The sequence below is a fragment of the Rhipicephalus sanguineus genome, unplaced genomic scaffold, assembly GCF_013339695.2.
Source record: "Rhipicephalus sanguineus isolate Rsan-2018 unplaced genomic scaffold, BIME_Rsan_1.4 Seq261, whole genome shotgun sequence".
Taxonomy (NCBI): Eukaryota; Metazoa; Arthropoda; class Arachnida; order Ixodida; family Ixodidae; genus Rhipicephalus; species Rhipicephalus sanguineus.
The window spans coordinates 114,118-125,744 of record NW_023614894.1 but is presented as its reverse complement, the minus strand read 5'-3'; the positions used below and the strand labels follow the sequence as shown (position 1 = coordinate 125,744).

General features: G+C 44.5%; 1 long non-coding RNA gene across 1 annotated transcript; it reads left to right on the top strand.

Moving 5' to 3' along the window:
- Positions 1–1,396: 1,396 nt before the first annotated feature.
- LOC119376877 (uncharacterized) lies at positions 1,397–7,247 on the top strand. The gene is made up of 2 exons (XR_005180681.2): positions 1,397–3,010; positions 6,988–7,247. It is a non-coding gene; the product is annotated as an uncharacterized LOC119376877 (long non-coding RNA).
- Positions 7,248–11,627: the final 4,380 nt, after the last annotated feature.

Genomic DNA, 11,627 nt, shown 5'->3' with positions numbered 1-11,627 from the left:
AATTTGCTGCGGAAGAACTGATCGTGCGTTTTCATGCACTACAGTCGCTACAGTTCGACATGGTTAACTTGCACCAACTCGTCCAATGTTCGGCTTTGCGTAAGTGATAACCACTACTGATATCTCATCAACTAGTAGTAAGGGCACTCCCTTGTCGTTAATCCTAGGCAAGTTCTTAGATTCGTTGTACTGCGGTAATGAATAATCCTGTTGACCGACTGGGGCGTTTGAAAACCTGGTATTTGTAAACAAGAAACAGCTAAAGAACGACTTATCATTTTATTCTAACAGTGCGCAGGGCGATGTTTCGTTAACTTCGCCATTACTTGTACTAGTTGTATGTACCGAAACATGTCTTACAGTATGAATCATGCTTGCGTGGAGTGCCCAAGCCGTTCATTCAGCCGCCTTCTTTTGCAAAGGTACGCAGAGAGTGACGCCGTACCGCACACGGTCATACGGCAAGATGCAAAAATTCGAATGTAACAGAGAGTTGGAAAAACGCCAATGTTTTAGTAATACAAAAAATGGAGACATGAAAGAATTTAAACTAGACATGTCAGCCTCATCTTTGTACAAAGTATTCACGAAGATAATTTCGAATAGGATAAGAGCCAAGTAAACTTGACTTTGAAGGGACCCTGACACTGTCTGTGAAATTTTGTAAGAATTTAGGCTACATCATCATCAAATCATTTGCACCATGAATTAAGCCACGCACTGCATATCAAGGCAGCTGCAAGCAATTATAGTGGCACCCTCCTCGACCCTGCTTTGCCTCCTCAACTTGTCAAACAGCCGACCGTCACGCGCACTCGACAGGTCAAGCTCCATCGAGCACGCGCCGTCAGGCAACGGAGACCAAGTGTGTGGAGTGGTTGAGATCTGCTCTGCAACGTGCCGCCACACTACCAGCTGTTCTTATTATATTCTCTTGTATAGTGACCATCTCCAAAAGCATGCGGACAAACAAAAGGTATATGAGAACGATCAGCCTAAACTCGGGCAGAGTGTTTGTGTCTCCAGGGATGAAGCTACAGCCGCAGACACGTGGATCCTGCGGGCGTTGGGTGGATAACAAACAAAATATGTTGATAGGCTAGTTGGCTCATAATCTTCAAAATTGCATAACGGGAAATCGAACATGACTTAGAAAGAACACAGATGCACAGGACCTGTTCAATTTTGCGCTATCCAATTTTGAAGGTTGAGTGGATAGCGAGAGCAAGATTGCCGACTGCAGCGATGAGCTGAAGCAACTCCGCTTGCCAGATGGCTTACAAGCCTTGCACGCTGTGTCAGCTTTACAAGTCACCACTTGCTAGATTTGTGGCACACAGCTCAGCTAGGGCATCAATGGTGTCAGAGAAAAAAAAAATTGCGATACACACTGTCACGCAGCTCATGATAGGCAGGCGATGCTCGCTGCCAACTGAAAGTTCCGTGACTATTACTGTTATTATACTATACTGTTGCAAGTTACAGCTGTTGTAATGCTTATGTTACAGTTGTTCCAGGACCAGCAGCAGTGACACATATGTTGTATTATAGACTGCTGCGTCTAATCTCCATAAGCATTATTTTCATTCCGTATGTTTAGGTGGCAAACTTCGTTTAGCAACTTCACTGTTGTGTACCTAGCAGAGATATTCCAAGATAATCAGCTGACAGTCACACAACGAATATGAAGCTGTGCACTGTCATAATCACCTTACACACATACCACAGTGACTTGGAAACTTTTCCGAATCCTTTTTTTTTTTAGATACAAACAGTTTATTACCAGCATGAGAAGAAGTAAAGTGCTAAAATAGTGACTCCATTCCGTTCAGATGGTTGAGTTTCTTGAGCAGGTGACTTGACGAGGGAGCTTCTGCCGAATTTTGTTTACTAGAGTACAGCTGCCGGCAGGGCACCCATTTCACAGTCCCCCTCGGGAACAAAAAAAACCTCACCACTATTTGAATGTTTGTTTATATCTTGCAATGTTTAAAATACCACTGGCGTAAGCATCCAGAAGCACCTAGAAAGCAGCCCAAGAATAAAGCAAGAGAGGTGAATGACGATAGCCCTCATTGTGCGCCCTGCAAACTTGTCCGTCATTGACGTCGACTATACTCGTAGAACAGGTGAATTATCAGTGAGCCTGAGTAGCCACTAAATGCATCATACTGATAATGAGGCCATAAGTTGTCGCCAATTCGGGCACTTGCGCTTCCTTTAAAACCATATTAAAATGTGTTTAAGACAACGTTCACCAGTAATACATGGTTTGAGTTACCTATGTATGCGGGAGAATGTAACACAAAAGATTTTGGCTTTGAAGTTGCGTTGTCAGGGGACCTTTAAGTGGCACAATCAATCAATGCACAGGCCTTGTTGAGAAAACAAATGTATTTGCTCGCTTCAGCATTCTGCACATTACAAAAGTGGCTGGCTGTAAACATCTGCAGCCCCACCGCTGTGGCGCATCTGTTGTTCTCCAATAAACCCTATTACACTACTACGTATGGCCATTGTCACTGAAAGCCACGTGCATAAAAATGAATGTTAAAGATTTGCTAAAAACTGTGCATAACAAGCTGCTGCCCAACATCAACATGCACTTTGTGCCCAAGCATGCTGCTATTGTCAAATTTGACGCAAAACATGATTTTAATTCATGACCTTGAGAAATAGTTGGAATGCTTATTCTGATTATGGACTGAAATGTTGCTAATCTTGGAAGTTATTTGTTCTTGGACACATTGCACACTTGGTTCAGTGAATATGCTTGGTCAATATGAATGTTTTAGAGTCTGAGCATGCACTCTGAATAATGTCTTTAAATAGAGAAACCAAAGCAAATTTTCACATTGTGCTTTTTATTGGCATTTCAGGAGGAACACAGTAGGATGACTAAAGGACGTAACACTTCTGGACGGGAATTATATGTTGAAGAATTGTTTTGAAATGTACAATAACGAAGATATTGGCATTCTCCTTGCACCATCTTCTGCGAGCTGCAAAGGTGAACACACTCTCATGTTAACAGGGCCACGTGCATGCACTGGTACAAGGTTGTTCAAATGTGCTAGACAGAACAAAACACAATCTTAAGTCTTCATGCACCAACCACAGAAAATGAGGGCCGAACATCACCTCCACAAGTGAAAGCAGGTTTCTAGCAGCCTCATATCAACAGTCACTGTTTAACTCGATCATAATTGCTCATTCCTCTGCTGTATAGACCGTTTTCATAGCGCCCTTCACGCGAACAACTCCAAGCCACCATGTTTAGGGCGCCGCAGCAGATGACACTGCGACTAGGTTGACTACCTACTGCGATTGCCGGTGCCGGCGTTTCGTTAGCATGGCAGTCAGCCCGCACGTTGTGAATTGTGCTGGAAATGTGTTGCTAAAGATGGTTGGAAGGTGCTGTTTTCCGTGTGTCACCAACTAGGCTACCGTGACGAGAACGGAAAGGTATGTGCAACAGAGCGATGTAAGCAAACACACGTGTCACATATCTATACACAGTGCATGTGTCAATGTCATTATAGTCGTGGAAATGCTAGGCCGTGCAGGCATGCTGTGGATTTTTATGTAAAATGCTCGTCCCTGCGATGGATGACGCATAAAGCGCGTTGCAGTGGCTTCCGTACTTGACGTTGGCGACCTAGAATTCCGACATTGCCAGCTTTGCAGGAAAATGGGAAGTATGTTGCTGGCAGCACGGTTCAGGGCCACGAAGCGTGCGGAATGAAACTCGCAGTCTGTTGATGTAGCCGGTGGAGTCAGGACATGATAGCGCGGGCAGCATTGACGCCAAGCCACCGACATAATAAGTACATACAGTGTATTTTGCCAAATGGAAGGCCGCTGCTGGCAGCCAAGTTGTTGTGGTACCTCAGTGGACCTGACTACACTCATTTTCACACATCAAGCGCACCGCTGTTGAAGCTGTGCAAGTTGTTCGGTCAGCAAAATGTATAAATCCGCGTGTCCCCTTTCTTTAGTTTTCGCGGTTGTGAATGCTCGTGTGAGCCGAGCATGAGCCTGTGTGTGAGGCATCGCGACCGGCTACAAATGAAATACTGAAACAACGAAACGCCAGGTGATGTGAAACAGCACATTAAAAGCCGCATAACGGAGTTTGTTTATTTCTAATTAGGGCACAAATCATGTATTACTCAGCCTGAAAAAGAAATCACAGTCTGGCGGTAAAGACATTGAACTATTTGTTAGCGCAAACACATTTTTGTTTTTCGAAGTATCGCTAGCCTCTACAGCGTTGCACTTGTTGTATGCGGGACAGAGTACGCGAAAGTGCTCGGCACTGGCCGCTTGAGACTTCCAGTCTCGAGCGTCCACCTCATTTTGCAGGCCGGTCACTGTTGCGTTCTTCATAGGCGATGCTGCTACAGTTACATGGACGTAACTTTCCGTCAGCAGCTTTCAGCTCTGACGAGCGATATTCCTCGTTACCGGCTACTGAATTCCGAGTTGGAGGGGTTATGCGTCCGCCTCTGCGCAGCAGTCGCGTCAAATCGTTCGTCCACCCGGTCGACGGGTCACTCATTACAACGTCGAAGTCAGTTGCACGACCTTTTCAACGCAAGGCACGAGCGGATTCATTCGCAGAGATTTCGGAGGCGGTCTCACTCGGACTCAGAATCACTAAAATTTTCCTCAGCTGCACTGACTCGGACATAATCTTGCCAAAATATGAGGCTGTTCTGTCAAATAAGGTTCCCAAGGAGCTGCAGTCACAAACACACAGCTGCGCTGGATTCAGCGTCTCTGTCACGCAGCGTGGTTTCCCTCTCGTAGTCTCCGCTTCCGGCGAGCTGTCTGCGACACTCAGGCTTGGCAGCCATTAGAAATGGAGCTCCCACTCGCTTCTTCCGTCAGGTGCGAATTACGCTCTGCGATTCGTTTTTGTGTGCAAAAAACACTGCGCCGGTGGACATTCATTCCCAATTGTCTACGGAAAAGTGTATGAGCATTCAACATGTGTGCAAATGGTGCGGAAAATTCAAAGACGGACGTACAGACGTCCATGACGAACAGCGTTCTGGACGCCCATCGGTTTCGGACGAAACAATTGCGAAAGTGGAAGAAACAATGCTGAAAGATCGAAGAGTGACGGTTCGGGAGCTCTGCGAGACGATCCTTGATGTCAGCAAGACCTGCATTGACAAAATTTTGACAGACCATTTAGGGTATGCAGAGGTTTTTGCAAGGTAGGTCCAGGGAATGCTTACAGAAAACCATAATGGAGACGTGTTGAAGCAGCCTGCGAATTTCTTCAGGCCTACGAAACCGATGGCGAGAAATCCTTGGACTTCATTGTCACTGGGGTCGTGTAGTGGACCTGGGTCCACTACACGACACCAGTGGAAACATCCAGAGTCGCCGAAGCCGCGAAAGTTCAAACAGACTATGCCGGCAATGTGATGGCGAGTGTTTTTTGGGACAGGAGGGATTATTGTTGTGCGAATTCATGCCCGCTGGTACAACAATCAATGCGAACCGCTACTGTGAGACGCTGGAGAACCTTCGCCGCGCGATTCAAAACAATAGGAGAGGCGTACTCACGAAGGGAGTGGGTTTCCATCAGGACAACGCTCGTCCGCACATTGCCTGTGTAACGATTGATCTCATCAACAAATGTGGATGGGATACTGTCACTCACCCGCCCTACAGCCCAGACTTAGCCCCAAGTGACTACCATCTCTTCCCAGAATTGAAGGAATACCTGGATGTGATTCATTTCAGAACCGAAGAGGAGCTTAAAGAAGAGGTTTTAAGCTATCTACGTGGCATGGCAGTAGAGTTCTACGATGTAGGCATAAATAAGATGGTACACCACATGCAAAAATGCATTGATCTCCACGGTGATTATGTTGAAAAATAGGGGAAAGTCTAAGCTTTCCAAACATGTATTATTTAATGCCAATAAGCATGTTTTTTATTGTGAAAAATTACTGCGAACCTTACTTTACGGACAGCCCTTGTATTACGCAGCCGGACTCTCCAAGTGAGTCGACTCATGAGTGAGTTTGCCAACCTATGGCAGTGTGAGATCATGTACCATTTTTAAGTTTCACAATCCAACCTTCACTCAGCTTTTTACCCGGTGGACACGTGTGAAAGCTGGCACCCGTTGCGTGCATCCTGCACTGTGGCACCGAGTACTGGCCTACCATATAAGAACCCTTCAAAGACAGGGGTTGCACATTGCTTCTTAACACCTATAGCGCACAGAAAAGACAAGAACACAGAAGTACGACGCAGACACAGCCCTATGTCTGCTAGCGCTGTGTCCGCACCATAACTCTGTGTTCCTGTCCTTTCTGTGCGCTATAGGTGTTAAGATGGAATACCAACATGCCCAAGCTCACGTTTTCATATTTCTGTGCTTTCAAGTGTTGTCAAGTGCTCATCCGAAACGGGAGAACTCCTCATTTAATCAAAATTACAGCACAGGTGGTATTCTAAAATTTTGTTTTCAGCACATGTAGGTGCTCCCTAAGCAGACAACCCTGCTGCTGATCCTGCCTATCTGTCACGCTGACGGTGGCGCCAGCTTTTCAAGTGGTGGGCTTCGTGCCCAATAGTATGGGAAAGGGAAGGGAAACAGAAGTGAGTGTGAGGAGGAGGGGAGATGGGGAAGCATAGCATATTCTTATATAGTACATTATAGCAAGGGGTGGAAAGGGAAAAGAGGGTGAGGATGAGGGGAACACCACTAGCTTTGTCTCCTCAGTCTTCGTGCCATAGTGCGTAGCTGCCCCCAGTTTTTTTTTTCTCATCACTAACTGCCACATTCAAGAACCAACTTTATACTTAGCTTTTGACTTAAGATTGTAACCGGCCCTTAACACCTTTTAAGAATGAGCCTTGCACTTAAGTGCAGCATTTGTTGGCACTCACTTCAGCACCGTAATTGTAAGGTGGCACCGTCCTTTTATATACTTATCACTCTAACTTTTTTTTTTACAGGCTCTCCACCTAAAGTATGACAAGGAAGCAGTAGACTCATCATTCACGATGCTTATTTTATGTGCTTCCAAGGGATGCGGCCAAAGGACGACCTGCGGAATATTCGTGCGCTCGATCGGCGCCGCAATCTCCCGAGCAAAGTTCACCTTTGCTGAAGATCCAAGCGTAAGAAACTGAAGCAGCAGACGGCTTCAAGCCATGATCTGTGCGAATCACCTTTATGGGAGCTGCAAAAAAGAATAAAAAGTGTATCCCCAGTGTTTATGTACTTTTATTATACTGTAACAGTATATTTCTGAACAAACCATCTGAAACATGGTGGATCGGTAGCACTGCAGAAAGCCGATGAATGCTTGTGAAAACATGGAAATACACAAAGCAGCATACGATCTTACCACTCGTGTGGCCGCTGCATCTTTCCTTTGCCCCAAGGAAGCACGCAGCACAGTGAAGCGGACTTACAAGCTGACGTCCAAGGACGCGGCAGATGCTCAACATAAATTTTCTCACTTAAAACAAAAATCACTATAATTAAACTTCCCGAAACGAATTTCCTTTGTATACCTTTCCAAACAAGTGCAAGCACCCAATTTTAATTTGACTGCATCACCAAACTGCATGTGCCTGAACACGAGTCATTTATTTATTTATTTAACTTACTCTCAATGCCAGTGTTACAGAGGAGAGTTGTTAATACATGTACATTACACAATGTTATGCATGGCAGCTTGAAAAGATTAATGGTCTCGGTTATTGGCGACAAAGGCGAGGAGGTGGTTCTATTCAGATGCTGTCTTTGGCAGAATTGAATTGAGAAAAAAAAAGGTTTGTCTGGCAATTTGGCACTTGGACTTTGATGTGGTATATTCGCATTTGTGTGTATATGGGTGGTGCGACACCCCCACTTATACATTTTTCTATGTTTTCACTCCTTATTTGAAACTTCTCGGTGATTGACCTCCATACTTTTTTTGACACACTTACTGGCAACTATCCTGGCATATGGTGTTATTGTATTGTGTTGATATACTTTGTAGAATTTTTTAAAAATTGTCAGAATGGACGCAGCAGACTCGCCGTTTTGCTTCACCACAAAACATATCGCGAGAGAGAATAGCGGACGACAATGAGAGGCAACAAGAAAGCACCATTCCTTTTCTAGCAACCACTATTGCAACGTTCACATCCCTCTTAAGGACAGAGAAAAAAAAATTTTCTTGCAATGATTCTGTCATGAAAGAGGTCGAATATTGCACTAAAAAGCTTGCCCACAATTTCTTAGAACAGAATCTTGAGAAGTATGAGTGCAATGTCGGGGACGTTTGGCATGGAAGGACCCCATCAGAGACGCGCCACGGTGGTGTGGTTATGGTGCTCGACTGCTTACCCAAAGGGCGCGGCATCGAATCCCGGCCACGGCGGCCGCATTTAATTTATAAAGGATGAGCGATAGAACTTAATGATACCCTGAAACGATAGACGATTTTGCACAAATGCTGTGTTGCCAGTTCCATGTGACAGCAGGTTGTCTAAATCGTCTTTATACTTTAAATATTGCAATCTATGCACACTGCTCTGAAGCCCATATTTCTGCCCACCTTTTCTTGGGGAGCAATTTCACTCGTACAAACAATCTCATTTGTTTCCACGTGGTGTCAATTTGTGACCACGCGGAAGAAAGAATGCGTTATAGTTTTAAAAATCCGGACAGAAAATTGCGCTAGATCGTCGGAATCGATCGAGAACTGAGGACGTGTAGAACGAGAACAGAAAACATGCGTCGTCTAGTTCTCTAAAGTCCGTGTATGCGCAGCTCACGTTCTTCCCCATTAAAGACGCAGGCTTTGGTCGCTATAGTTAACGCGATATTAAAGCAGAAAAGCGTTATTCCCAAATGCAAGGACAGCGGTAGCCGTAGAAGTACTACATATTCGCGTTACCACGCGGGCCGCGCAAGCTTGTGCAGGATGCAGTGGCATTTTGCTTACCTGCTGACGACCAGTTGGCAAAGTGTCGCGTATCAAATATTGATGCTTGATGTTCCGGATGGTACTAGATATGATCACCACGTATAAATCCACATAGATTTCACAATGTCACGGAGAACAGCGCAGAAGTTTGGAAGTTGAAAGCACGCGTTGGAGCCAGAAAGGTAAACAGGAAGTCGCCATGACACTTGCTGCAGGAAACAGGTGGCGCTTTGCGCAGTCGGAAACCGAAACCGAAATCGCCTTCAATCGAGCCGTCATTTGCGGGCGCCAATGCATCAAATAGAAAACTTTTTCTCCATGGGAAAAATTTATTACTGTGTAACATACTTCTGCGCTACTTGGCTGACGTAAAGGTGTGGAACAAAGATCAGTCTCGAGCTTTTCCACTCTCGCTGAGGCTTCGTAACATTTTGATCTGCAGAAACCAGCCGCAGATTTAAAAAACAATAAAATCGATTAGTGACGTCATGCTGACTGACCGGTAGTGGGGTTCGGCGCGAAGTTCAAAAATTCGATTTTGAACTTTTTCTTTTTCATTAATCAACTTGTGATTGCGAAAACAAAGATAAAAGGTCCCACTCTTAAGAAAATCGATTTTGCCACTTGTGAAAGATTATGACAATTAAAACATTACAAGCTACTATGCTTCAGAAATAGCCCTAGCTTTCTGTGCCAAGTCTCTCAATCACAAAGATTGGCTCTCAATGTATTATGGAGAAAAACACAATGAAGAAAAAAGGATGAGCCGCTGTCCCCATGGTGAAGCCCTCCATCGACATCTTCCTTTATTAGAACACACTGAATAGATCCTAATGATGACAGCACCACTCCCAGTCTTCTACACAGTTGTCAACACAAGATGTTGCTGTTGAGTGAGCACTTACGTGGTACGTTAAATGACATTTGAAGTTGGGATCATGGCGAAATCCTGGTCTGGCTAGGAGGGTACATTTGAAATAAAAAAGAGACGCAGACCAGTCCAAACAAAATGTTTATGACGTTTCATCTTCTAAATAAAACAAACCACTTATGATGTATTCATCGTGAACAAGGCTTCCATTCTGGAAGTCCAAACGTCATAAACATTCTGTTTAGACTGGTTGGCGCCCCCTTTTTGTTTCATAGTTAAATAAAATTTTAAGCTAATAATTGCAGAGTGTGAAGAGTGAAATTATTTCATTTGAGACAGTCAAGATTTCAGTCTTACTCAAGAGGAAGGAATGGAATGCACACACACACTGGGTGTCTGTGCTTGTACAATTCCTTCTTCCATACGCACCCTTCAAGGCTGGGTGTCGTCGTTCTTTTGAACTATGTACCAACAGTCCCAGCATCAGTCTTTTCAATAAAGTAACCGTTCTGTTTACCAAAAAACATAATGATGGGAAAACACACTCCTACATAGAAGAATATTATCCGAAAGCCAAAGAACAAAAGAAAGCATGGAAAGATCGCTACCACTATGATTATAGTGACATAATAATGTTACTGAAATCATTTCCATCAAAGAAAGACTAGTGCATTCAACATAAGCTTAGTAACGTTTTCTGAAAAAAAGTTTTTCTGCAAGTATGATTGATGACTGCTTACCGGTCTCCTAAAGTAGACTGCACAGTACTACTTTAAATCATTTACAGGTTTTAAAAACACATAGGGTGGACCCGTACGGCTCTTGTCCCCTCTGCATACTTTTAGTTCCTTTAAAGGGCCCCTGACACCAAAATCAAAACCTCGAGATGTTTGTGTTGTTTGATTGTCCTGCCGATTATTAGTGGCAAACGTTACCTTCAAGATATTTTAATTTGGTTTTAAAGTAAGTGAGAGTGCTCATCCGAGTTGGCAACACTTCACGACATATCCACTAATATGACGTAGATGAAGGCCCCGTGTGACGTTCCACAAGAAAAGCCAGTACTGTTGACGTCGCAAAAGATGGCCAGGTCACACACAATACCACAACTGGCACCCGACCAAGGCTATTGTTTCTCGTCCCTCTCCCTCAGTTGTCGGGCTGCTCACAGGTTGGTTTTGGCTGCTTAAGCCAGGAATGCTTTAAATTTTCCTGAGGGGACACGCACTTAACCGGCTTAGCTCATACCGAAGCACCCACATCGTTTCATACTTTATCGTGCACGGGGCCCCCGATTTGAAAACTGCGCTATCAATGTCACCAAACCTTTAGCATACAATGTCTTAGGTGCTTCCCCGCTGTGGGGCAGTAGTTTCTTATGACTTGAGGCGGGTGTTTCAAAATGAAGCTAAAAGTGGCCAGAATTACCGACACTAGCATTAATTATACGATATGTCAGAGCGCTTATGCCTCACTCAATTTCAGCATCGCCAGACACAAGGCTACAAGTTACAGTAAAAAAAAAGTCACAAACTAAAATTTCACCCCCCCCCCCCCGTCAGGGGTCCTTTAACCTTTCACATCCTTTTATGCCGTTTCAACACCGGTACATTTCTCCTTCACACGCAGGGAGTGAGCATGCATACTTTGGTCATTGAAGCATAAATCAAAGAAAAGTAATACATAATAGAAAGAGAAGAGAGCTGGGCTGCTGGGAGAGAAGCATGAAGTCTACCTCCAAGCAACAACAAAGATTCATCTGTGTGTGTATGGCAGCTCGCATGAGATGACAAAAAGTA